This window comes from Otolemur garnettii, unplaced genomic scaffold (assembly GCF_000181295.1).
Source record: "Otolemur garnettii isolate 467f Iridium unplaced genomic scaffold, OtoGar3 scaffold00181, whole genome shotgun sequence".
In the NCBI taxonomy this organism is placed as follows: Eukaryota; Metazoa; Chordata; class Mammalia; order Primates; family Galagidae; genus Otolemur; species Otolemur garnettii.
The window spans coordinates 775,629-787,777 of record NW_003852576.1 but is presented as its reverse complement, the minus strand read 5'-3'; the positions used below and the strand labels follow the sequence as shown (position 1 = coordinate 787,777).

The 12,149-nt window shown below is 42.5% G+C and overlaps 1 non-coding gene across 1 annotated transcript; it reads left to right on the top strand.

The window, feature by feature from the left end:
* The first annotated feature begins 4,367 nt into the window (after window positions 1-4,367).
* Window positions 4,368-4,468, top strand: LOC111721760. Its single transcript, XR_002770781.1, has one exon. It is a non-coding gene; the product is annotated as a small nucleolar RNA U13 (small nucleolar RNA).
* Window positions 4,469-12,149: the final 7,681 nt, after the last annotated feature.

Below are 12,149 nucleotides of genomic sequence, written 5' to 3'. Positions count from 1 at the left end.
CTGGATTCGAACCCGCCACCTTAGGTGTATGTGGCTGGCGCCTTAGCCACTTGAGCCACAGGCGCCGAGCCAAAAACCCTCCTTTTTTATGAGCAATTTGTCAGATGCCTCTGAAAAATAAGGATATACAAGGTCTACAATATTTTCTTGATCTACCACAGTAATGGAAGCAGTAATGAATAATAGCAGCAACCGCTTATTGAGTGGCCAGGTCAGGTCTTTTTCATATATTATTTTTAATTTAGTCCCCTAAAAAAACATTCTGAGATGGCTGGGCATAGTGGTTCATATCTATAATCCTAGCACTTCAGGAGGACAAGGTGGGTGGATGTCTTGAGGCCAGGAGTTCAAGGGCTGAGGCACAAGGATTGCCTTAACTCAGGAGTCTGAAGTTGCTGTGAGCTAGGGGGACCATGCCACTCTAGCCTGAGTGACAAGAGCAAGACTGTCTTAAAAAAAATAAAATTCTGGGTCACGCCGGTAGCTCAGTGGGTAGGGTGCTGGCCACATATGCCCAGGCTGACAGGTTCAAACCCGGCCCAGGCCTGCTAAACAACAACTGCAACAACAACAACAACGACGACAACAAAAATAGCTGGGCATTGTAGTGGGCGCCTATAGTCCCAGCTACTTGGAAGGCTGAGGCAAGAGAATTGCTTAAGCCCAAGAGTTTCAGGTTGCTGTGACTTGTGACACCACAGCACTCTACAAAGGGCAACACAGACTCTGTCTCAAAAAAAAAAAATCTGAGGTATTAGTATTAATATTCTAATTTTTACTGTGGGAAATGAATTAAGGCTCTGCAGAGCATACACAAGTGTGGTCTGGTTTTAGCTAACCACATGTTCAGTTTTCCAAATATTGTTGGCTATCTGCTGTTTTACTGAGTGGCAGGAATGCAGAAATAAAAGTATTCATGGAAAAGTTTAGAGAAAATGGTGGCTTTGGGGGTTTTGTGTTTGTTTTTGTTTCTCTGAAGGAGTTAGAGGTGAAGGAGATGATGTCAATTCCTAGGGAAGGGGATTTTTATGAAGTTTGTGCTGTGTCATGTATAATATAAGCCCTATTATTTATCAATGTCTACAGAGGTGGGATTTTTTGATGCTTTGTGGTTTTTTTGTTTTGTTTTTGAGACAGAGCCTCAAGCTATCCTCCTGGGTAGAGTGCCGTGGCATCACAGTTCACAGCAACCTCCAACTCCTGGGCTCAAGTGAGTCTCCTGCTTCAGCCTCCCAAGTAGCTGGGACCACAGGTGCCCACCACAGCGCCCAGCTATTTTTTGATTGCAGCTGTCATTGTTGTTTGGTGGGCCCCGGGCTGGATTCGAACCCACCACCTTAGGTGTATGTGGCTGGCGCCTTACCCACTTGAGCCACAGGCACTGAGCCTGCTTCGTTGTTTTGTAATAAGATTATGTGTGAAACCGGTCTCAAGGAAGATCCTAGATAAGGACAGAGCTAACCCAAAGAAGCTCAGTTATGTGAGAGGCTTAAAGAATTTGGTGCCTAAGTCTCACTTTTGGCAAATGATGGGATCGGAATTGGAATTCAGCCTCATCTGACTTCAAGGCCTGGGCCCAACCCTGCAAGAGTTAGACTGGGGAGAGTAGGAAGCTATCAGAAAGGAAGAAAGCTCCATTTAGATCCACGTATTTTTTCAGTGAATTCATGCTGTGCCTTGTTTTTGCCACTTTTCCTAAAGATTCACAAACCATTTGTCTAATTAACCATTCCAGAATTTTGCCAAGGAAAAATGTGCTTATAGGCTTATAGTTTCTTCTTTTAGAAAATGAGGACATTGGTCCACCTTCAGTTTTCTGGCACCTCTCCTATTCCCAGCAAAGTTACCACCACATTTCAAGTTCTTTCAGTAAACCAGAAAAGTGAAGCTGTGTGAAGGAGCTGGATACTCTTGTTACTTGCTCACTTAGACTCAAATTCCCTCTTTACCAGGCAGGTTCTACTCCTTCTAATTGGAGGGTGATTCTCTTGATGGAAAATGGAAGCAACGTAAGAGTTGATTAATCTGCTTTTTCCTCCATCATCTGTTTTATTATGCCTTCTGTTCCTTATTCTTCTTGCTTAGAACATCAACTTTCCTGACATTGCCATTACCTATTAGTGCTGGCAAAAACTTTATTACAAGTTAGTATTTTGGGACTAATGCATCACAGATAGTTGATACAAAATCTTTTAAAAACATTTTTACCTGGCTGGGCTCCCGTAGCACAGTGGTTATGGCGCCAGCCACATACACCAAGGCTGGCAGGTTTGAACCTGGCCTAGGCCAGCTAAACAACAATGACAACTGCAACAAAAAAGCAGCCGGGCGTTGTGACGGGTGCCTGTAGTCCCAGCTACTGGGGAGGCTTAGGCAAGAGAATCACTTAAGCCCAGGAGTTGGAGGTTGCTGTGAGCTGTGTGATGCCACAGCATTCTACTGAGGGTGATAAAGTGAGATTCTATCTCTACAAAAAAAGTAAAAAAAAAGAAAAATAAATTAAAAAAAAATAGCCAGGCATTGTGACGGGCGCCTATAGTCCCAGCTACTTGGGAGGCTGAGGCAAGAGAATTGCTTAAGCCCAAGAGTTTGAGGTAGCGGTGAGCTGTGACGCCATGGCATTCTACCAAGGACAATTTAGTGAGACTCTGTCTCAAAAAAAAATTTTTTTTTTTTACTTATACCAAAGCATTTTTATAGCTGTTCTCTTAGGGAACAGATAATAACTATAATTCACAAAATATCCTATTTATTATATTTTCTCCAAAATGTAGTTTCAGGAAGTAATTCAACTACTTTATGGTTGAAATAGAGGCTTTTTGACTGGGCATGGTGGCTTGGCTCATGTCTATAATCCCAGCACTGTGGGAAGCAGAAGGAATGGATTGCCTGAGCTCAGGAGTTTGAGACCAGCCTGAGCAAGTGTGAGGTTAGATGCCCTCTCTACTAAAAATAGGAAAACTAGCTGGGTGTAGTGTCGGGTGCCTATAGTCCCAGCTACTTGGGAGACTGAGGCAAGAGGAACGCTTAACTCAAGTGTTTGAGGTTACTGTGAGCTATGATGCTATGGTACTCTACCCAGGGCCACAGACTCTGTCACCCAGACTAGAACGCCATGGTCTCAGCCTAGCTAACAGCAACCTCAAACTTTTGGGTTCAAAGGATTGTCCTGCTTCAGCCTCTCAAGTAGCTGGGATTACAGGCACCTACCACAGTGCCCGGCTCATTTTTCTATTTTTAGTAGAGATAGGGTCTCACTCTTCTTCAGGCTGGTCTCAAACTCCTGAGCTCAAGGGATCCACCTGCCTCAGCCTCATAGGATGCTGGGACAACTGGCATGTGCCACAATGGCTGGTGAAAGAGGCTTTTTAAAATGGTGGGAACAGAAAGTGAGTTCCATCTCTTAGAAAGTACAAAATGATAATTCTGGAAAAAGAAGAGATAGAAGGTTAATAATGGAAGTTTTATATAGACCAGTTCTCCCCTTCCAAGTTAGTCCTCTCTGAGGAGGTAAACAAGCCTCATATTTTAATGCTTGATTTTAATTTCCATGTATTTTCTGTTTACAAAAAGACATTTGTATCATTTTGTATTTTTCTGAATGGCTAAAAAGAAACTCTCTTCAATGTGAGCAGTTAAATTCTATGTTCAGTTGTTTCATTTATGTGATTTTGAACCTTAAAAGTGATGACTCAGAGCTGACTCTGGCGGGCATCTTAAGAGTTCAGCCACTACAAAGTTTGTGCTTGACATGTTCTGTGTTTCATCTCTTTTCTGCCCTTTCTAAGTTCTCTTTATGTGGCAAGATTTTTGGTTCAGTTCCATTAATTGTCCCAGAACAAGCCTGTTCTTTGCATTGGATTACAACTGTGGGTCAGTCTCTCCCTTTAAGGCACTCATAGACTAGTTGGGAAGACAGCTGTATCAATAAATAATACACAGGGTACACAGTAGAATAGGGTTGTATGAAACAACTGAAATATGTGTAAGTGTCTGAAATAGTGCAGAGGATGATATTCTCACTATGAGGTTCAGGAGAGTGTCACTGAGCACCAGCAAGGGCTGCAGTCACCAAATGTAAAGGAATTTGAACTTTGTCCTGTATTCCAGAGGGTTTTGATTTTGAAAATGACATGGCCAGAGAAAGATCTTAGAAACCTGGCAGCAACACAGAGCATGTGGAGGACTTGAGTCTAGACAGAGTGACCAGTTAAGGAATTATTATAGGCTGGGCGAGGTGGCTCATACCTGTAATTCTAGCACTCTGGGAGGCCGAGGCAGGTGGACTGCCTGAGCTCAGGAGTTCAAAACCAGCCTGAGCAAGAGTGAGACCACATTTCTACTAAAAATAGAAAAACTAGCTGGGGATCCTTTTGTAGTTCATAAATATGATGATTGGGTTTTCAGGTGCATGCGTGAGATGTGCCTCCTACAAATCTTGTTACATCAGCACATTACCCGTCTAACATGGAAAGAAAAAGAAAAAAGAAAAACTAGTTCGGGGCTGTGGTGGGCACCTGTACTCCCAGTTAGGCAGAGGCAAAAGGATCTCTGGAGCCTAAGAGTTTGAGATTGCTATGAGCCATGATGTCATGGCATTTTACCCAGGGCACAGAGTGAGACTCTGTGTCCAAAAAAAAAAAAAAAAAAGGAATTATTGTAGTAGTCTAAACCCTAATCTAAGCATTAGGACTAAAAAAGAGAGAATGCCAACATTTACACTGACTTGATGGTCACATTCACAGGACTAGTGATAGTTTGTACATGGAAAAGAGAGCTGGTGAGATGATGTGATAGTTAATTTTATATCTCAATTTGACTAGGCTAAGGATACCCAGTAAACTGGTAAACATTATTTCAGTATGTCTGTTAGGGTATTTCTGGAAGGAAAAAAAAAAAAAATATATATATGTATGTGTATATATATGTATTTTTATATATATATATATGTATGTGTATATTTATGTATTTATATATATATATATAATCTTAAAAGAGACAACTCAGAGCTGACTATGTAAAATATGTATATGTGTGTGTGTGTGTGTGTATATATATCTTTTGTTGTTGGTATGCCTATAATTGTCCTGCTGGCACCCAGGAGTGGACACACTCTACTTCTTTGAAGGTCAACATTAGATCCTGGGGACAGTTGAAAACAGTAGAAAACAAACATTCTACCAAGGATTTGAGATAAGATGCTCCTAGTATCAAGTTTATATTCCAGGCTCGGTGCCTGTGGCTCAAGTGGCTAAGGTGCTAGTCACATACACCTAAGGTGGCAGGTTCGAATCCAGCCTGGGGCCCGCCAAACAACAATGACGGCTGCAACCAAAAAATAGCTGGGCGTTATGGCGGGTGCCTGTGGTCCCAGCTACTTGGGAGGCTGAGGCAGGAAACTCACTTGAGCCCAGGAGTTGGAGGTTGCTGTGAGCTGTGATGCCACAGCACTCTACCCAGAGGGATAGCTTGAGGCTCTGTCTCAAAATAAAAAATAAATAAATAAATACTTACCAAAAAAAAAAAGTTTACGTTCCAGATAGAAATAAGGGTAAGAGTGAAAGACAAAAGAAAATATGCTAAATCAGTTTGTTGCCATCCTATTGGCAAAGAAGAATATGTTAATGTATAATGGGTAGACAATTTGGAATCTCTACTAGCAACCCTACCAGTTGAGATCTTAGAAGTCATTTAGTCCATAGTCCTTTTGAAAATGGTAAAACTGAGGCCTGGAGATGTTAACTACTTTGCCACCAGTTATATAGCTTGTTTTTTTTTTTTTTTTTTTTTTTAGACAGCGCCTCCAGCTGTCCCCCTGGGTAGAGTGCTGTGACATCACAGCTCACAGCAACCTCTACTCCTGGGCTCAAGCGAGTCTCCTGCCTCCACCCCTCAAGTAGCTGGGACCACAGGCGCCCGCCACGACGCCTGGCTATTTTTTGGTTGCAGCCATCATTGTTGTTTGGTGGGCCTGGGCTGGATTCAAACCCACCACCTCAGGTGTATGTGGCTGGCACCTTAGCCACTTGAGCCACAGGCGTCGAGCCTACATAGCTTGTTAATGACAACAAACTGGAGTAGAAGGATTATGGTTTTTAAGTCATAGCCTGTCTCTGCCACTTCCTAATTGTGCAGCTTTGGGGGAAGCTGTTTAATCTCTCTAGCTCTCAGTTTCTTCATCTCTAAAATGATAATAATCTTATTCAACTGATTGTTGTGAGAATTAAATGTGTAAACACATATCTAGTCCCTAAAAGATTATTAGTGCTCAATAACATTATCCCCATATTCTAGTTATTTATTTTTTAAAATCTAATTTTTAGAAATTTGGTCCTATGGGTTGGGCAAGGTGGCTCATGCCTGTAATCCCAGAATTCTGGGAGGCTGAGGCAGGCGGATTGCCTGAGTTCAAGACCAGCCTGAGTTAGAGTGAGACCCCATCTGTAAAAATAGCCAGGTGTTGTGGAGAGTGCCTGTAGACCCAGGTACTCAGGAGGCTGAGGCAAGAGAATCGATTCAGCCCAAGAGTTTGAGGTTGTGGTGAGCTATTAACCACAGCACTTTATAGAGGGTAACAAAGTAAAATTCTTTTTTATTTTTTTGGGCCGGGGCTGGGTTTGAACCCTCCACCTCCAGCATATGGGGCTGGTGCCTTACTCCTTTGAGCCACAGGCGCTGCCCAAAACAATATTGGGCAATTTTTTTTTTTTTTTTGCAGTTTTTTTGGCCGGGATTGGGTTTGAACCTGCCACCTCTGGCATATGGGGCTGGAGGAGCCACAGGTGCCTCCCCAAAGTGAAATTCTTTGTCTCAAAAAATTAAAAATTAAAAATTAGGTTCAGCCCCTCTAGCTCAGTGAGTAGAGCACCAGCCACATACGCTGAGGCTGGCAGGTTTGAGCCTGGCCCGGGCCTACTAAACAACAATGACAACTGCAACAAAAAAATAGCAGGGCGTTGTGGTGGGTGTCTATAGTCACAGCTACTTGGGATGCTGATGGAAGAGAACTGCTTTAACCCATGAGTTTGAGGTTGCTATGAGCTGTGATGTCACGGCACTCTACCCAGGGCGACGTAGTGAGACTCTATCTCAAAAAAAAAAAAGAAATTAAAATTAAAATTTAAAGAAATAGAGTCTTGCTCTGCCACCCAGGCTGAAGTGCAGTGGCATGATCATAGCTTACTCCAGCTGGGCTTGAGTGATCTTCCTATTTCTGCCTCCCAAAATGCCCAACTAATTTTTGTTTTTGCAGGTTTTTTTCTTGGCCAGGGCTGGGTTTGAACCCACCACCTCCAGCATATGGGGCCAGCACCCTACCCCTTTGAGACACAGGTGTCGCCCTAATTTTTGTTTTTGTCTTTTGTAGAAACAGGGTCTTACTGGGTTGCCTGGGCTGGTATTTAACTCCTAAACTCAAGCAACACTCCCACGTTGGCCTCCTAGAGTGCTGAGATTACAGCCATGAGTCACCACACTCGGCTAGCTCACTTTTTCATAATAGACAACAAGGCAGAATCCATTTCAAGGAATGTGTATACAAACCCACAGGAGGCTGGGAAATACTCAGCTACAACTAAATTCTTACATCTGGTAAGTCTCTTAAGTATTATATTTACTTTTGTGAGAGTATAATTCTCCAGAAAAAGATGACAAGTTCTAGTCTAGGAGAAATAAAAGTGACTAAGATGCCTGGCACAGTGGTTCACAGCTGTAATCCTACCACTCTGGGAGACTGTGGCAGGTAGATCACTGAGCTCGCAAGTTTGAGACCAGCCTGAGCAAGAATGAGACCCCCCCGTTCTCTACTAAAATTAGAAAAACTAATTGGGTGGAGGGTTCAAACCCAGCGTTGTGGCAGGTGCCTGTAGTCCCAGCTACTCAGGGGTGCTGAGGCAAGTGGATCACTTGAGCCCAAGAGATGGAGGTTGATGTGAGCTAAGATGATGCCACGGCACTCTACCCAAGGCAACAGAGTGAAACTCTGTCTCAAAAAAAAAAAAAAAAATAGTGACACAGGAGTAGCAAAATCAAGCAAAGTTTTATCTCCATACCACTCATGAAAGGGTTACCTTGAGGGATGGAGAGTTTGAGCAACCTTTCTGTAACACTTCTTGTTCATGCTGTTGCCCTGCAACAAGCAGCTCTTGCAATTCTTCATCTATGACATCATTTTGGTGGGCTGGGCATTTTTATAAATCATATTTTTTTTGATCTGTCTTCTCACTGGTTGGTGATTGATGGCAGCTGGGTAGAATATATTCTTCTAACCCTAACATAAGTTTGGTCTAAGTGCTAACATCAACTCACCAATGCAAATCAAAACCACAATGAGATGTCACTTAACGCCAGTGAAAATGGCTTTTATCAAAAAATCCCAAAACAACAAATGCCAGCATGGATGCAGAAAGATAGGAACACTCACAAACTGTTGGTGGGAGTGCAAACTAGCACAACCTCTATAGAAAGTAGTATGGAGACACTCCAAAGACCTAAAATCATTCAATCCAGCAATCCCATTACTGAATATTTATCCAAACAAAAAAAGACATTTTGGGCAGTGCCTATGGCTTGGTGAGTAGGGCACCAGCCCCATATACCGAGGGCAGTGGGTTCAAACCCGACCCTGGCCAAACTGCAACAAAAAAATAGCTGGGCATTGTGGCGGGTGCCTGTAGTCCCAGCTACTCGTGAGGCTGAGGCAAGGAATCACCTAAGCCCAAGCTGGAGGTGGCTGTGAGTTGTGACACCACGGCACTCTACCGAGGGTGACAAAGTGAGACTCTTTCTCTAAAAAGAAAAAAAAAAGACATTTTATTAATAAGACACATTCAAACATTTATAGCATCACAATTCACAACTGCAAAGATATGGAAACAACCCAAGTTCCCATCAATTCATGAGTAGATTAATAAAATGTGGTATATGTATACCATGGAATCTTATTCAGCCATAAAAAATGGTGAAGTAGGCTTGGCGCCTGTGGCTCAAGTGGCTAAGGCGCCAGCCACATACACCTAAGGTGGCGGGTTTAAGTCCAGCCCGGGCCCACAGAACAACAATGACAGCTGCAACCAAAAAATAGCCAGGCATTGTGGCGGGCGCTTATGTTCCCAGCTACTTGGGAGGCGGAGGCAGGAGACTTGCTTGAGCCCAAGAGTTGAAGGTTGCTGTGAGCTGTGATGCCAGGGCACTCTTCCCAGGGGGACAGCTTAGGGCTCTGTCTTCAAAAAAAAAAAAAAAAAGAAAGAAAGAAAGAAAAAATGGTGAAGTAATACCTTTTATATGAAACTGGATGGAACTAGAGCCCATTCTTCTAAATGAAGCATCATAAGAACGGGAAAACAAATACCACATGTACTCTAATCAATCAACACTTACAGCCAGACACAGGGGCTCTCACCTGTAATCCTAGCACTCTGGGAGGCTAAGGCATGTGGATCACCTGAGCTCAGGAGTTTGAGACCAGCTTGAGCAAGAGCAAGACCCCTTCTCTACTAAAAAATGGAAAAAAACAACCAGTGGTTATGGCGGGTGCCTGTAGTACCAGCTACTCGGCAGGCTGAGGCAAGAAAACTGGTTGAACCCAAGAGTTTGAGGTTGCTGTGAGCTATGATGCCATGGTACTCTATCCAGGGCTACACAGTGAGACTGTCTCAAAAAAAAAAAAAAAATCAACACTTATGTGCACATAGGAAATAACACTCACCAAAAATCAAGCAGGTAGAAGAGGAGATGGATAAATTCACACTTACATCATTTTCTGGGTAATGGGCACACTTATAACTTTGACTCAAAAAGTACAAAAGCAATTTATATAACATTTGTGCCCTGGTAATAATCTGAAATAATTTTTTTTTAAACTTCACCATCAAATTAGTGTTTCGTAATTCTGGCTTTTCCCCCTCTAAAATGGAGATAATAGTGAAATACATACATTTAATAAATAGGGCAGGAGAACTACAAAAATGTTTTTTCTAAAAAATATTATTTTACTTTTCAGATGAATGAAAATGGTGCAAATACAAAATATTATTGCAAACACTAGAAGGCACTATTTCTCTTCAGAGGCAGAAAATGAATATAATACAAATTTCTTGTTATGCTAAACTTCTCTTGCTCAACTGCTATTCAAGACACAGAACAAAAACTGCAGTATGATATATAAAAAATATACATTTTTACAATATACTAAGCAGTGTAAAGAAAAAGGAAAAAGAGGATTGGTGAGATAAAGGAGATTGAAAAAATGTCAATCCAATAAAAAGAAGACAGAAACAAAAAAAGCTACAAAAAGTGATAAAGGAGAAAAAGGGATAATGAGAAGAAAACGAGGTCAAAGCAAACTTTCTCTATACAACATAATACATGGGAACTGTTTTCCATGTCATAGCCCTTTCATCATGTTATATTGAAAAGGGTTAGTTATTGCTCTGGGAGGCTGAGGCAGGTGGACTGCCTTAGCTCAGGGGTTCAAGACCAGCCTCAGCAAGAGCAAGACCCCATCTCTACTAAAAATAGAAAAATCAGTTGGGTGTTGCGGTGGGCACCTGTAGTCCCAGCAACTCAGGAGGCTGAGGCAGGAGGATCTCTTGAATCCAGGAGTTTGAGGTTGTTGTATGATGCCATAGCACTCTACCCAGGGCAACAAAGTGAGACTCTCTCTAAAAAAAAAAGAAAAAGAAAATGCTAAGTTATAATTAATCAGTGGTTTTTCTAGGTCTACATTGCATTCCCTTCCCACTCTTCCCTTTCATCCTATTCTCTGGACTGCCTCTTACAAGGAGGATACTGGTTATGCACCAGGATCCATAATAAAATAAGGATGAGAGATTTAGAGTTACCATGGAAATGTAAAACCTGTTTTGATAGTATTGGCTGGTAGAAAGAAAAGTAGGACTGTCCTATCACTTCCCCCTAAATGTCTGTAACCAAACACTTACTTGGGTGAGACTGGGAATTGAAGAGAACTAGACAGCCCTGGGCTATTTAACTAGAAACTTTAAAAAAATTTTATGGAATTTTAGGTTTCACAATAGCTCACAGTTTATTTGCTAGTTTTCTCTCTCCCTTCTTCTCTAAAGGAATGCCTTCTACCCTTTTTTTTTTCTTTTAGACAGAGTCTAACCCGTCTGTCTACCTGGGAATGGAGTGGCATGATCACAACTCACTGCAGCCTCAACTCCTGGGTTCAAGTCATCCTCCCACTTCAGCATTCCCGGTAGCTGAGACTGTGGGTACACACCACCACACACAGCTACCTTTTAAAATTTATTTTTATTTATTTATTTTTTTATTGTTGCAGTTTGGCTGGGGCTGGGCTTGAACTCACCACCCTTGGTATATGGGGCTGACACCCTACTAACTGAGCCACAGGCACCACCCTAAATTTTTATTATTTATTTATTTGAGATGGAGTCTCACTCACTCTGCTGCCTAGGCCAGAGTATCTTGGCATCAGCCCAGCTCACAGCAACCTCCAACTCCTGGGTTCAACCTCCTACCTCAATCTCTTGAGTATCTGCAACTACAAGCACGCACCACAACACCTGCTTAGTTTTTTCTATTTTTAGTAGAGATGGGGTCTCACTCTTGCTCAGACTGGTCTCAAACTTGTGAGCTCTAGCAATCCACATGCTTTGCCCTCCCAGAGTGCTTGGTGCAAGCCACCTCGCCCTGCCTATTTTTTGTAGAGATGAAGTCTATGTTGTCCAGGCTGTTCTCAAACTCTTGGGCTCAAGTGATCCTCCTGCCACAACCTCCCAAAGTGCTGGAATTACAGGCATGAGCCAGCTGATCTGGCTCCTCTGTACGTTTTCATTCTCGACAGTTAAAGAAAACCAGGGGCAGGTAGCAGAAAATTGGCTGCTCAGGATTTGATATAGTTTTAAAGAGGAATCTTGTGGTTGACCTGTATTAGTTCATCTTTGTTGATCAACTTAGGAAAGAAAACAGGAGTTGAAAACCACAGTCCTGGCTCAGTGCCTATAGCTCAGCAGCTAGGGCACCAGCCACATACATCAGAGCTGGAGGGTTTGAACCTGACCGGGCCTGCCAAACAACAATGTGGCTCAAAGGAGTAGGGCGAGGGTCCTATATGCCAGAGTTGGTGGGTTCAAACCCAGCCCCGGCCAAAAACCTGAAAAAAAAAA